Here is a 14,090-nt window from a genome sequence, read left to right as displayed (position 1 = left end):
TAACCTGACTAACTACAAAGCTGCTTGAGCGTCACCGACGCTCAAGTGAACACTTAACACTATAGGAAATACACAGATACTGGTTTAGGGTCCAAAGCCTATTAACTGTATTATATCTAATATACTTGTAAAAAGGGGATAACAGTACAAATGATACACTACAATATAACAAAGACTTCCTAACCACAGAACTAAACAATAAATACAACAAGACAATACTACTCTGACCTAAATGCAATACAATACAATACAATACTATGAGAGATATAAGAGAAAAGAGGAGAGAGAGAGAGAGAGAGACGGAGAGAGATGAGAGAAATTGGCTCACAGTAAGACAATGATTACGGAGAGAAAACTTACGCACAAAGGGTATGATCGCATGCGCCTCGATATCCAGCTCCCGGCTATCAGCAGATAACCGTTGGTGAGAGAGAGTGAAGTTGGATATGGTCGGCCTGCCTATTTATGCCCCACACACAATGCAATCTCATAGTCCCTACAATCCCATTGTCCATTGGATGAAGGAATTCGACCCTGTATCACAACAAAAGGTCATAGGGTGATTCATACAGGTGGGCTGTGACGATTTCCAACAGCTCAGGTGGGTGGGAAACTGGGTTTCCCGCCGCATACCTGAGTATGAGTAAATAATAGAAATGGACATAAACTTCTTATGTCCATAACTATTCGCACGAGCGATTAATACGCTCCAAACCAACACCGGAATATTGCTAATTAAATACTCTTCCGATGGGTACCAAACACTGCTGTATGATTCCTGTTAGACCCTTCGTACAATACAAAGAGGGATTCCTTTAAACAGGGACCTTCTATATTAACCAAACTTTCAGAAACTATCAAAGGGATCATGATCTATAAACTACATTAATTGTGAAAATATGTAACGAATGAGTCGCACGCTACGACTACATAAACTCTACCGTAAATACGCATACCGTGCGCCCGCGGGTGCACGCTATTGCGGGTATGCGCCTTCACGGGAGAGCGTACGCATGCGCAGCGCAGACCAGTGTGCGGTGCAAATATGGCAACGTGCATAGAGACATTTTTCTGACTTTGACAGTCCACCCTTTGGCAGTCAATAATAACTGCCACCTTCTAAAATATTTAAGGAGAAAAATGTAAGTCAGGGGTTAATTGATTTCCATGGTGGGGTAAGGAAGAAAAGAGGAGTAGGTGTGAAAAGGGTATGACCTAGTGAGAAAGTAGAAGCATGTGTGTATGAGTCCATGTTTGGAGGGTCATGTATCATCGTGCCGTACGTGTGGTAAATCAAGCTTCGAGGTATTGCGAAGTATACATTTGAATTCCTTCTTATCCCGTACTAAGGGTCTGTGGATGGGCTGTCAAACTCTACCGAGCTCATTTCGGCTTTCAGTTGTAACAAAATGGGGATGCACATTTTAGTTGATGATACATGAATGGGGGAGGTATGTGGTTGCTGATATCTGTACCTGTATTCCCTATCGTCTATGTGTGTCATTACCTGAGGGCTGTAGAGATGAAGATAAAGAACACTTATGGAAAATGCAATGATATTCTATGTCAGGGAAATGTACATCTGTCGTTGAAGTTGTGTTCGGTATCTGTTGAGAGTCGTCTTCTTTGCGCTGTATTGCTCCTTGGGCATGAGCAAATAGCTTTGTCTGAGCCATCAGATTTACAAAAAATGTTGGGCTAGCGTGAGTTTAAAAGTACTAGGGAAACTGGGGATCCATGGCAAAGTTCATCAAGTGTCCATTTCTCAAGTGGTCAAAATCCTTCTTTGGTGCTTGTCTGTTGTCTGTATAGCGTCTCGTCAACTTCCTCGTCCAAGGGGGTCTTTGTATCTTGGAGAAAAGCAGAAAAACAGGTGAAAGAAACGGACCGTATAATCGCATTTTCATCACATCCTGGTTTCTATCATTGGGTCATAAATCAAATCCAGGTTAATTACGGTTTCCTCACTCCTCAAGCTCATCACTCTTGTACTTTGTTTGCACCTCATTAAAGCCTGCCCGCATCTAAATATCAATCCAATCGATATAATGACACCCAAGATACATAGTAGAAACTTTCCAACATCCATTATGACTCCTTGAGCCCAGTCTCCTAAACCGGAGAACCAATTTCGCGGGTTCAACCATGACACCCAACCAGTCAGCTCATTACCTACAGCAGCAAGGGTGAGATTGTGTTTTCGACGAAATTCCCACTTTAATTGCAGAATATCATCCATCTTTTGGTCTATGACCTCTACCGGATCCTCGGTGCTATTTGTGATATACGTGCAACACTTTATGCCGTACTGTGTTGCCAATGTAACACAATATCCGCCTGTTACTGCTGTAAGATAATTAAGAACCATCCTATGCTGAACTAGTTCTGTTTTGTAAGCTTGAAGTTCTCTTCCAGTGTATCTAAACGTGTCATCATACATTTCAGTGATATTGTCTAACAAATTGGCGAGTGCGGAAATGTATCTATAATTCATCACTCCTCGAGCGGTACGAGTGAAATCTAATGCTACCAGAACCTGAATCCCGGTGGATTCATGGATAAGATCGGAGGCCGGATGCTCTAACCTTTCTGACAGTTGTCTTTTAACTCGGTGCTCGTAATGAGTGTGAGTATAAGGAGCTTGGGCACCACGGTGTATGTCCTTCATTTTGTCATGTGTAACAGTCATCACTTCAGGCAATACTTTTCCAATATAACACAATCCTTCAGAGTTTGGGGCAAGCCACTTGTACGCCTTTCTCCCGCATATGAAATATGCGTCATCGGGGAGAACATAAGGGACGGAGAAGGACATGACCATGTTACAAACCTTCCAGGTGAAATCTCCTGACCCTAATTCTTCCATCTGCTTAATGCACGTATCAGTTTGTACGATATGTGCACAGTATCCTGGTGATACCTCTCCAACTCTAGTAATCCTATTTCCTAAGGTATATCGATACCGAAAAGATTTTCCTCTACTGGCTATGTGGCGTACCAGCTCTGTATCTGTAGGCATTCTATCTGCTCTGTGTGAAAAGGTCATGGTAAGGTTGCTCCATGACACTTCCCAATTTCCCGGCTTACGGGGATTGGAGATATTAAAACATAAGAGGGACCTATCCACATGGTATTGGTGGAGCTTCAAACTAGGAGGGCTGGAGATATTAAACCTCCGGTCCACCGGTCTCCCACCACTTAGCTCAAGTACCTCCCCTAGCGTTAAAGGAAATGGTACTAGCCCTGATTTGCTATGACCCTGAGGTACTTGAGAGCATACCCAACAATCTGTTTGGTTTAACACGTTACCCACTAAGGAGTGATAGTCACTCAATGGATGCCGGTCCATATGGATATTAAAACTGGATTGGCATTTCTTTATGCATCCATCTTCAACCAGATTATCACAGAGCCTACAGATACAATTTTCTTCAGCTAACAATCCATCACAATTTCTTCTATCGGATCGTTTTCTGATACTCGCCTTTGCTTGTTGGTTTGGTTGATCTTGGAAAACTACGCCTCCATCATCATAATCGGAACCCATTCCAGAACCTCTCTCGACCTCTATGGTACTCTCGCCGGAACAGACTGCTCTGGTCAACATCATGGTTAACATCAAAATCCGGATCACAGTCTCTTGGGGCAAGTCCATCTTTGAGGAGGAAATGGAGAAGAATGAGAAGGGGGAAAAAGAAATTTTAAGGGAGAGGGGATGGGAAGTGGAGAAAAACAATAAAAGGGAGAAGGGAGTCGACAACTGCTTTTGGTCTTCAAGGCTCAGGTGCCGCCTCAGTCCTCCTGGAACAGACACTCCAGTGATACAACCTCTACCGTCTGTTCCTTATCACGGGACTTCTCTGGATCAGCAACCTTTTTGCAGTGGGATGAATGGACCCAAGTCTCTCTCTCAGCAACCTTCAATGCTGTGGTGCTAGTCAATAAGACCTGGTATGGTCCTTCCCATCTATCAATAAGACAACCTGAGCGTAGAAAATTTCGTATCATTACATAATCCCCAGGTTCAATGTCATGACAATTACTATCTGGTAAATCAGGAATCACCAACTTCAGATTATCATTTTGATTCCTCAACTGTTTACTCATGTTAATCAAGTATTTTACAGTTACTTCATTGTTACATTTCAAATCATCCTGAGGGTTAATCATGACATGCGGTTGTCGACCAAACAAGATTTCAAAAGGAGACAGATTAAGAGGGGACCTGGGAGTGGTTCTGATGCTATACAAAACAATGGGTAAAGCTTCTGGCCACGTCAATCCTGTCTCTGCCATTACTTTACTCAATTTATTTTTAATAGTGCTGTTCACTCTTTCGACCTTCGCACTCGCCTGTGGACGGTACGGAGTGTGCAGCTTGCTATCAATTCCCATCAACTTACACATTCCTTGAAAGACATCACCTGTAAAATGGGTACCCCTATCACTTTCAATGATTCTAGGGATACCATATCTACATACAAATTCCTGCACAATTTTCTTAGCTGTAAACATAGCGGTATTTGTAGCTGCTGGAAATGCCTCGACCCAATTCGAGAAAACATCTATACAAACAAGTACATATTTCAAATTTCGACATGGGGGTAATTGAATGAAGTCAATTTGTATTACCTGGAAAGGGCCGCCGGCAGGTGGGGTATGGGATGGTTCTGTAGGTATTGCTTTTCCAATATTCTTTCTCAGACAGGTAAGGCATGACATTGCTCTTTTACTCGCATGAGAGGAGAATCCTGGGGCGCACCAGTATGCTCTTACCAATTTGCACATCCCCTCCTTGCCTAGATGAGTCAGCCCGTGAGCTGCTTCAGCCAGACATGGAAGGTATGCCCTGGGGGCCACTGGTTTACCATGTCCATCCGTCCAGAGCCCTGAGGACTCCTGGCCATATCCCTTTGCCTTCCAGACTGCTCTTTCCTGTGTGGAACACAAATTCTGCATCTCACACAACTTCTGTGTGTTGATGGTATTAAATACCATCAGTTGTGTGGTGTCTGTCTGTATGGGAGTAGCAGCTGCAAGCTTTGCGGCTTCGTCTGCTCGGCTGTTACCAAGTGACACTGGGTCTTGACTATATGTATGTGCTTTACATTTGATAACAGCCACTCTGTCGGGTTCCTGTATCGCTGTTAGAAGCCTTTTTATATACGCTGCATGCGCTATCGGTGTACCAGCTGCCGTCATGAAATTTCTGAGACGCCATAGCGCTCCGAAATCATGTACTACCCCGAAGGCGTATCTAGAATCGGTGTAGATATTGGCTGACTTACCCTTAGCCAATTCACATGCTCTGGTTAGGGCGACCAGTTCAGCAACCTGGGCTGAGTGAGGTGGGCCTAGCGGTTCCGCTTCTATGGTGTCTTGGTCATCTACGACTGCGTATCCAGTACACAAGTCTCCCGAGTCTGACTGTCTATGACAACTACCGTCCGTGTAGAACGTGAGTTCTGCATCTTTCAGTGGATTGTCACTGATGTCAGGCCTTGCGGTAAAATTTTGGGTCAAATATTCCATACAATCATGTGTATCTCCCTTTGCATTAAATCCTCCTTCCCCATCACTCTCACCTTCCACCCTTTGTGTCTGACCAGGCACAACTGGGAGAAATGTTGCAGGATTTAATGCGCTGCATCTCCTTATGGTGATGTTTACTGGGGCCATTAAGGCCAATTCCCATCTTGTAAACCTTGCTGATGAGACGTGTCTGGTTTGGGCAGAATTCAATAAGGCAGATACCGCATGTGGTGTATGGATTGTGAGGTTGTGGCCTAGCACGACATCTTCGCTTTTTGTCACTAGCAATGCTATCGCCGCAACGCTACGCAAGCATGTGGGGAGGGATCGCGCTACCGTATCTAGCTGAGCGCTGTAGTATGCAATTGGCCTGCTGGCGTCACCGTGTTTTTGGGTTAGTACACCTGCTGCGCACCCAGCACTTTCTGTTCCGTATAGTTCAAAGGGTTTCCCATAGTCTGGCATACCTAATGCTGGTGCCTGCGTTAGGCATTGCTTAAGTCTCTCAAATGCTGTTTCGGATTCGTCTGTATGCGAAATCCGATCAGGTTTGTTTGAGGAGACCATTTCCTGCAAAGGTAGCGCCAATATGGAAAACCCTGGGATCCAATTACGGCAATACCCACACATTCCTAAAAACGTTCTGATCTGTTGCTGGGTTTGTGGCAGTGTCATGTCTCTAATGGCTTGGATTCTATCAGCGGTCAGGTGTCTCAGTCCTTGTGTTAGACAGTGTCCCAAATATTTTACCTTAGTTTGGCATAATTGTAACTTGTCTTTGGAAACCTTGTGACCTGTGTCTGAAAGATGAAACAGGAGCTGTTTCGTATCCTTCAGGGAGGCTTCCAGTGAATCTGAACACAGCAGTAAATCATCCACATACTGTATCAATACTGATCCACTCTCTGGTTGGAAAGACTGTAAACAATCATGCAAAGCCTGAGAAAATATACTTGGACTGTCTATGAAACCTTGGGGTAACCGAGTCCATGTGTATTGGACTCCTCTGTATGTGAATGCAAACAAATATTGGCTGTCAGGGTGCAGAGGTACCGAAAAGAAAGCGGAGCAGAGGTCAATAACAGTGAAAAATTTGGCAGTGGGAGGAATTTGCATTAGGATGACAGCTGGATTAGGCACTACGGGGAACTGACTCTCAACTATTTTGTTAATCCCCCTTAGATCCTGCACTAGCCTGTAACCCCTCCCCCCACTCTTTTTAACAGGGAAGATGGGACTATTGGCTGTGCTGGACGTTCTTACCAGAATGCCTTGTTGCAGCAAGCGCTCTATTACTGGGAAAACTCCTAACTCCACCTCTGGCTTCAGAGGATACTGTGGGATTTTTGGAGCTATCCTACCATCTTTTACTTGTACAACTACTGGAGCTACGTTTGCCATTAATCCAGTGTCCTGTCCATCTTTTGTCCAAAGTGACTCTGGGATCTGAGATGTCATCTCTTCTACTTGGGATGGATTCCTATTTGTCATAATGGAATGTGACATTAATTTTGATGGGGAGTCTAACATGTCTCGTACCTCCTGAGCGTGATTCTCAGGAATGTCCAAGAATACACCTTCAGGAGTACAATAAATGACGCAACCCATTTTACATAGTAAGTCTCTACCCAGGAGATTAGTTGGTGCAGATGCAGCCAGCAAAAAGGAATGCTTGGTATGCAAAGGCCCTATTGTAATCTCGGCTGGTTTGCTAACAGGGTAGTGCTGGACTACTCCTGTTACTCCCATGGCTGGAATTGTCCTACCAGTGGTTCTCATGCCCACTGTCGAATTTATCACTGACTTGGCCGCCCCTGTGTCTACAAGAAAGTTTAAAGTTTTACCAGCTACATTGATTGCAATCTCTGGTTCGCTTCCAAGACTAGCAATCAACTTAACTGGGTGCAGATTACAGGTATGGCCACACCCCTATTGGGTATGTTGACCCCCCTGAATCCCGCTGGCAGCGACTACTTGTGAGGGGGTTAGCTGGGAACTACCAGAGGCATGCCAGTCTCTGTTCGGGGGATATCTTTTTGTTTCCCCTGTATGTGGCTCAAAACTCCGCCTCTGTGGACCCTGCTCCCAATGTCGTGTGTCGTGTCGTTGTCTAGGGGGTTGAAAAGATCTTTGTACACTCTTTGTTCTACATTCTCGTGCATAGTGTCCCGGTCTGTTACAAGAAAAACATGTTATTACACTTGCCTTACCCACAGGATTCGGTGGTACATACGCAGGCTGCCTTGTGGTCAGCGCCTGTATACTTACTGACATCAACTTATCACTTTGCGACTCCCTGTGCCTAGTGATGTTTCTGTCGTGATCAATAGCAGCCTCTCTCAATGTGGACACTGACAGACCTCGCCAGCATGGTTGTGTGGTCTGTACCCTAGCTTTTAATGTTTCTTTCAAACCATCCATCAGTACAGATACTGCTACTTCTCGATGGTTTGGGTTGGTCTTAATGTCTTCTATACCAGTGTACTTTGCCATTTCTAATAGTGCCCGGTGAAAATATTCTGTTGCCGTTTCGGACTCCTTTTGCTTAATGGAAAATATTTTATTCCATTTAACAACGGCTGGGAAATACTCCTTTAGCTGTAAATGTATCCTTTTTACATTATCCTTGTTGTACACGTCTGTAAGCGGTACATCTTTATCCAATGCACAGTCAGCTAAAAATTGAGTTGCGTCGACATTGGAAGGTAAACAAGCTCTTAGCAGTATCTGCCAATCCTTGTTGTTGGGTTCTACTGTGTTACCTAGATCCCTGATGTATTTTTGGCTAGCAACTAAATCTTTCCTGGGGTCAGGAAATTCGGACACTATTGTTCTTAATTCCATTCGGGAAAATGGAGTGTACATGGCAATGTTCCTTATGGGAGTGGCTCCAGACACATCTGTTTTTCCATTGGGAACTGCTATTACCCTTACAGGAGCAATTCTAACAGCCTCTTCCTGTGTAGATTCTACAGCTTGTTGTGGTACAATTGTTTCAGTGTAGTGCATGGTGCCGTACTTACCCGTTGACACGACCTCACCTATCCCTCCGCTAGGGGCATTCGCTAATCTCGTGGGTGTTGCTGTGCCTACTGTGGTCTCTGCTATGGTGGCCGCAAGAGAGAGAGCTGAAATTGTTGCCGAATCGTCTTCTTGATCACACTCCTGAGGAAGGTTCAAAACAGGGTACATCTTGCACGGGTTAATAATTGCATGAGTTACTTGGTTAACATCATTTACATTTACAGGGTTACTAAGAGTTTGTGTTTTACAACCCAGTGCGTTTCTCTCCGCAATCAACTTCTCTCCTGCAATGTATGGTGGAGGAGGAGCTGTGGCTATCAGCTTCCTGACTGCCCCAGATCCTGCCGCCAGAGCCAAACCTCTCTGTATCTCACCTTCCTGGTGCCATAACTGTAAATAATCATGATGCTGAATTCGTCTCTTTGTTGATTTTACGAGACATATCCTCCTCCTTAAATTTTGTAACACTTCTGGACTGAAGCTACCTATTCTTGGGAATTTGTCCCTGTCTTGTACAGTCATTCTCTCCCATTCATCACATAAAACCTCTGTGTGACTACCGTATTTTTCACACATGATGTATCTTGCCGACCCGACTGGTCGGTTCTCTGAATCAACCCGAACCGAGGTTGATCGCCCCCTACCTGAACAACTGGCCCCCATAATCTGCAGGTGTTGCTTACTACTCCTTTGATCTTTAAATCACGGTCTTCAGCGAACCCTTACAGCAAACCAAATTATTCAAAAATAGGCCGGCGGTGGCGGTTTACCGAGTACCCCACTCACTCGCCCACCTCGACCAATACGACCTGATCACACCGACGTGGTGCTGGCGTACTCGATACAGGGCCCTACCAAAAACCTTCGGTTTACTGGAACATATGAGGGTTACCCGCAGGACACTTACTCTTTCCAGTAAAGGTGGGGTTGCTAGATAGTTCCTGAGTGACCAGCGAACTTCCCTTTAAAAATAAAAAATTACACAAATCACGTCAGAATGTACAAATAGCGTTTGTGACCACTTTACTCTAATGGTATTAGGTCAGATTACTAACTACTGCACACAATTACGTGCGGTCCAATCGTTCAGTACATAAGCACTACCTGTTATGTACTGAGAGATTTAATGGAATCGATGTTTCCGGCCGCGATTCCTTCAGCAAGAGCTTATGGCCTATATGGGTTCTTCACCAACACCCCAGGCGTTGTGCCTCTAGTACCTTTATAGCGGACCTTTTTAGTACCTTATGACCTCCTGGTCTTGTTACCTTATGACCTCCTGGTCTTGTTACCTTATGGTCCGCTATACTCTAATGCTCAAATATTATTTAACCAGGGATGCCTCCCTAGCCACCGTATATGTCACTTACACGTGTGTCCCTTGACGAGTACCCGACTTTCCTTTTGGTTCAACCTCTAAGTTATATAAACTTATGTGATAAAAACACACTCACTCAACACATGTACACTTTTGTTTCTATATCTATTTCTGCGCAGAAATTGTCTTCAGTCCAACAGTGTTACCAATTAGGAGCAGGATCTGTTAAACTAAATTTCAGTTTTTCCAAAAATAGATTTGCGTTATTTACCGCGTCGCGTTATTTACCGCTGTGCGTTACTTATCGCCTTTGCGCTAATTATCGCTTTGCGCTAATTCAACTTTTCGTGACTTGAGCTACGTGGGCGTAACCGGACGCTACGTTGCGTAATGTACGCTGCGTGCGTCTGCCTTTTGGATTGCGTACGCTAGTCTTTGTTTAGCGACACGTGTACGCAATGCAAAGATCCACCGTAACACAATATATACTTTTATCAATGTAAATGATCCCTGATCATCTACCGCAATCCACACTGACTGCCTTGTCTCCTAGACAAACCGTGTGTTGTTCTATACTTTAACTATTACCTCTACTATGAAATAACAGCAAATCTCTTTTAGCACTTTCTATCAACTATAAAACTTGGCAAACAGGAATAGTGATATACGAAATTTGAAAAAAAGAAATGCAGATAAATGTATGCGTGCGTGTATACGCAAGACAGAAGAGAAATAAAACAGTTTTAAAAGACACAAGCGTTTTGTTCTTACTTCCGGTTCCCGGATTCCTTCAGCACTCTTTATCTAAGCGAAGCAGACGCTTATCCCGTCAGCACTGCGAGACAACCTCCCACCCTTTGCTGGAGGGATAATGTCTGCTGATCTACCTAGTGCAGATATGAGAAGGATCGGACGAGTCCCCAATTGACAATGCTAAATTCCTTTGTCGTATAAACAACCCTTTATGAAGTCTAAGAACACTGTACGCTGTTTGCTTAAGAAGTACCGTAAGGGTACGCTATCTGCGTAACGATCGCTCAGCCGTAGGCGAGACGCTCAAGCGTCACGTTCGCTCACGGCCCAGTGATCACAGGACACGTTATTGGCTATGACTAGAGTAATGATTCGCTATGGCGTAGCTTACGCTCGAGACCACGAGGAGGTCACCAGCGGCGCAGACGCTCACAATGCTATACCTTTATGACTAAACCTTATACCAATGAAATACACAGAATACCTTAATGTGAGTACAGGGTGTAAGTGCAACCTTGTGTAACCTGACTAACTACAAAGCTGCTTGAGCGTCACCGACGCTCAAGTGAACACTTAACACTATAGGAAATACACAGATACTGGTTTAGGGTCCAAAGCCTATTAACTGTATTATATCTAATATACTTGTAAAAAGGGGATAGCAGTACAAATGATACACTACAATATAACAAAGACTTCCTAACCACAGAACTAAACAATAAATACAACAAGACAATACTACTCTGACCTAAATGCAATACAATACAATACTATGAGAGATATAAGAGAAAAGAGGAGAGAGAGAGAGAGAGACGGAGAGAGATGAGAGAAATTGGCTCACAGTAAGACAATGATTACGGAGAGAAAACTTACGCACAAAGGGTATGATCGCATGCGCCTCGATATCCAGCTCCCGGCTATCAGCAGATAACCGTTGGTGAGAGAGAGTGAAGTTGGATATGGTCGGCCTGCCTATTTATGCCCCACACACAATGCAATCTCATAGTCCCTACAATCCCATTGTCCATTGGATGAAGGAATTCGACCCTGTATCACAACAAAAGGTCATAGGGTGATTCATACAGGTGGGCTGTGACGATTTCCAACAGCTCAGGTGGGTGGGAAACTGGGTTTCCCGCCGCATACCTGAGTATGAGTAAATAATAGAAATGGACATAAACTTCTTATGTCCATAACTATTCGCACGAGCGATTAATACGCTCCAAACCAACACCGGAATATTGCTAATTAAATACTCTTCCGATGGGTACCAAACACTGCTGTATGATTCCTGTTAGACCCTTCGTACAATACAAAGAGGGATTCCTTTAAACAGGGACCTTCTATATTAACCAAACTTTCAGAAACTATCAAAGGGATCATGATCTATAAACTACATTAATTGTGAAAATATGTAACGAATGAGTCGCACGCTACGACTACATAAACTCTACCGTAAATACGCATACCGTGCGCCCGCGGGTGCACGCTATTGCGGGTATGCGCCTTCACGGGAGAGCGTACGCATGCGCAGCGCAGACCAGTGTGCGGTGCAAATATGGCAACGTGCATAGAGACATTTTTCTGACTTTGACATGTCAATAGGTTGACTTCTAATGGTAGATATGCCTTAAGTCGACAGGGTCAAAAAGTCGACATGTAAAAAGGTTGACAGGGTCAAAAGGTCATCATGACTATGGTTGACACCATCTTTTTTATTTATTTATTTATTTTTTAAAACTGTTTCATACTTTATCATCCACATGGACTATGACAGGGAATAGTACCCTGTGCCATGCGCAGTGGTAGCGAAGCGAGGCACCTTGCCTGAAGCAGAGAGTGAAGTAAGCCATACTAGGGTACGTGGTACGCTAATGGGGCATGTTTGCGGCAGAAAAGTGAGAAAACACACCAAAAATCAAAATAAAATTGTGTCTACTTTTATTTTTGTCGACCATTTCCATGTCAAACTTTTGACCCTGTTGACTTTTTCTGCTGTCTGAGTTGGGCGCTTAGCTGTTACCTGATGGCCAGCAGCTATATTGTCTACCTTTTACCTGTCTAACTATCCTCTGTCAATCTGTTACCTGTTTATTACTTAACTGTCTATCTATTACTTGTCTAATTTTTAAATGTCAACATATTTCTAATGTCAGACTTTATACTGTCTCACTATTCATTGTCTATCTTATTCCTGCTGACCTTTATTGCATGTTTATCTTATATATTCTATAATTAATGTGTCAATGTTTTATTAGTCAACAAAATTACTATTTAATTGTACAGTCAATCTATAGTCTATCTGTCAAAGTAACGGGATCAACCTAATTAATGTCATCCTAGACAGCACCGATCCATTAACCCACACCCCATGTAGCATGTGCAGTGTCCACCATTTGAAACAATACAGATGCTAATAGTGCCAGCCGGTAGGTAGCTGGATGACCTAGATCCTGATGAGTCCTAAAGGGTATTGATTTCAATCAAAGGTATTTATGCGCAAAAGGTGAGAATAAAATAATGAATTCTGTTGGAATCCTTGTTGTAGTTTGATATAGATCCTGTTGTTGGACCTGATTGCTGATGATGGCTAGAAAGATGCTGTCACTTTATTGAAATAGATGCACAATAGATAGATACAACCAGATTATTCCTGTTGGTGAAACTGGAGGATACAGCTATCAGCGTAAGAAAATTTCACCTACATACAATACATACAAATACAGTAGAAAAGGAAAGAACTAATATTAAATTAACTCAGAGTACACTGAAGGTCAAAGTTATTTTATTCATAACTATTAATGGTTTTTTTAAGTACTCATGATATGAAGTTTAACAATTTTATTATTAAATACAAGTGTACAGCAATAGCATATTAGTTTTTTTTTTTCTTATATCATTACAATGAAGGATTATGAGTTTATTGTTTTTGTTGTTTTTGTTTTGATGTATGTGATTTTCCTACAAATATAAAATGCGTGGGAGTGACCACAGCTAGTGTTCTCTGTATGCACAACATCTACGCTGCACCATACCCCATACTCAAAGTGGGGTGTGGTGTGGAGGGTCGACAGTGTATAGCTCGACCATTATTGGTTGACAGTGACTAAATCGACAGAGTTTCTAGATCGACATGTTCTAGGTCGTCAGGTTAAAAGGTTGACATGAGTTTTTGTATTTTTTTGGGTGTAATTTTCTCCGTACAGTGACCGGGAACCCTAATTAGTGCACTGTGTTCCCTCACATGGCTCGTTATGCTCACCATGTTTCGGGCAAGGTGCTTCTCTCTAATACCACTGCACTTTGCACAGGTTACTATTCCCAATCATAGTCCACGTGGAACGCTAAGTATGAAAAAGTTCAAAAAAAGAAAAAAATTGTGAAAAACTCATGTCAAACTTTTGACCTGTCGACCTAGAAACACTGTCGACCAATAGTGGTCGACCTAGGTATTGTTGACCTA

The sequence above is a fragment of the Pseudophryne corroboree genome, chromosome 6, assembly GCF_028390025.1.
Source record: "Pseudophryne corroboree isolate aPseCor3 chromosome 6, aPseCor3.hap2, whole genome shotgun sequence".
NCBI classification, from domain to species: Eukaryota; Metazoa; Chordata; class Amphibia; order Anura; family Myobatrachidae; genus Pseudophryne; species Pseudophryne corroboree.
This window is presented reverse-complemented; position numbering follows the sequence as displayed.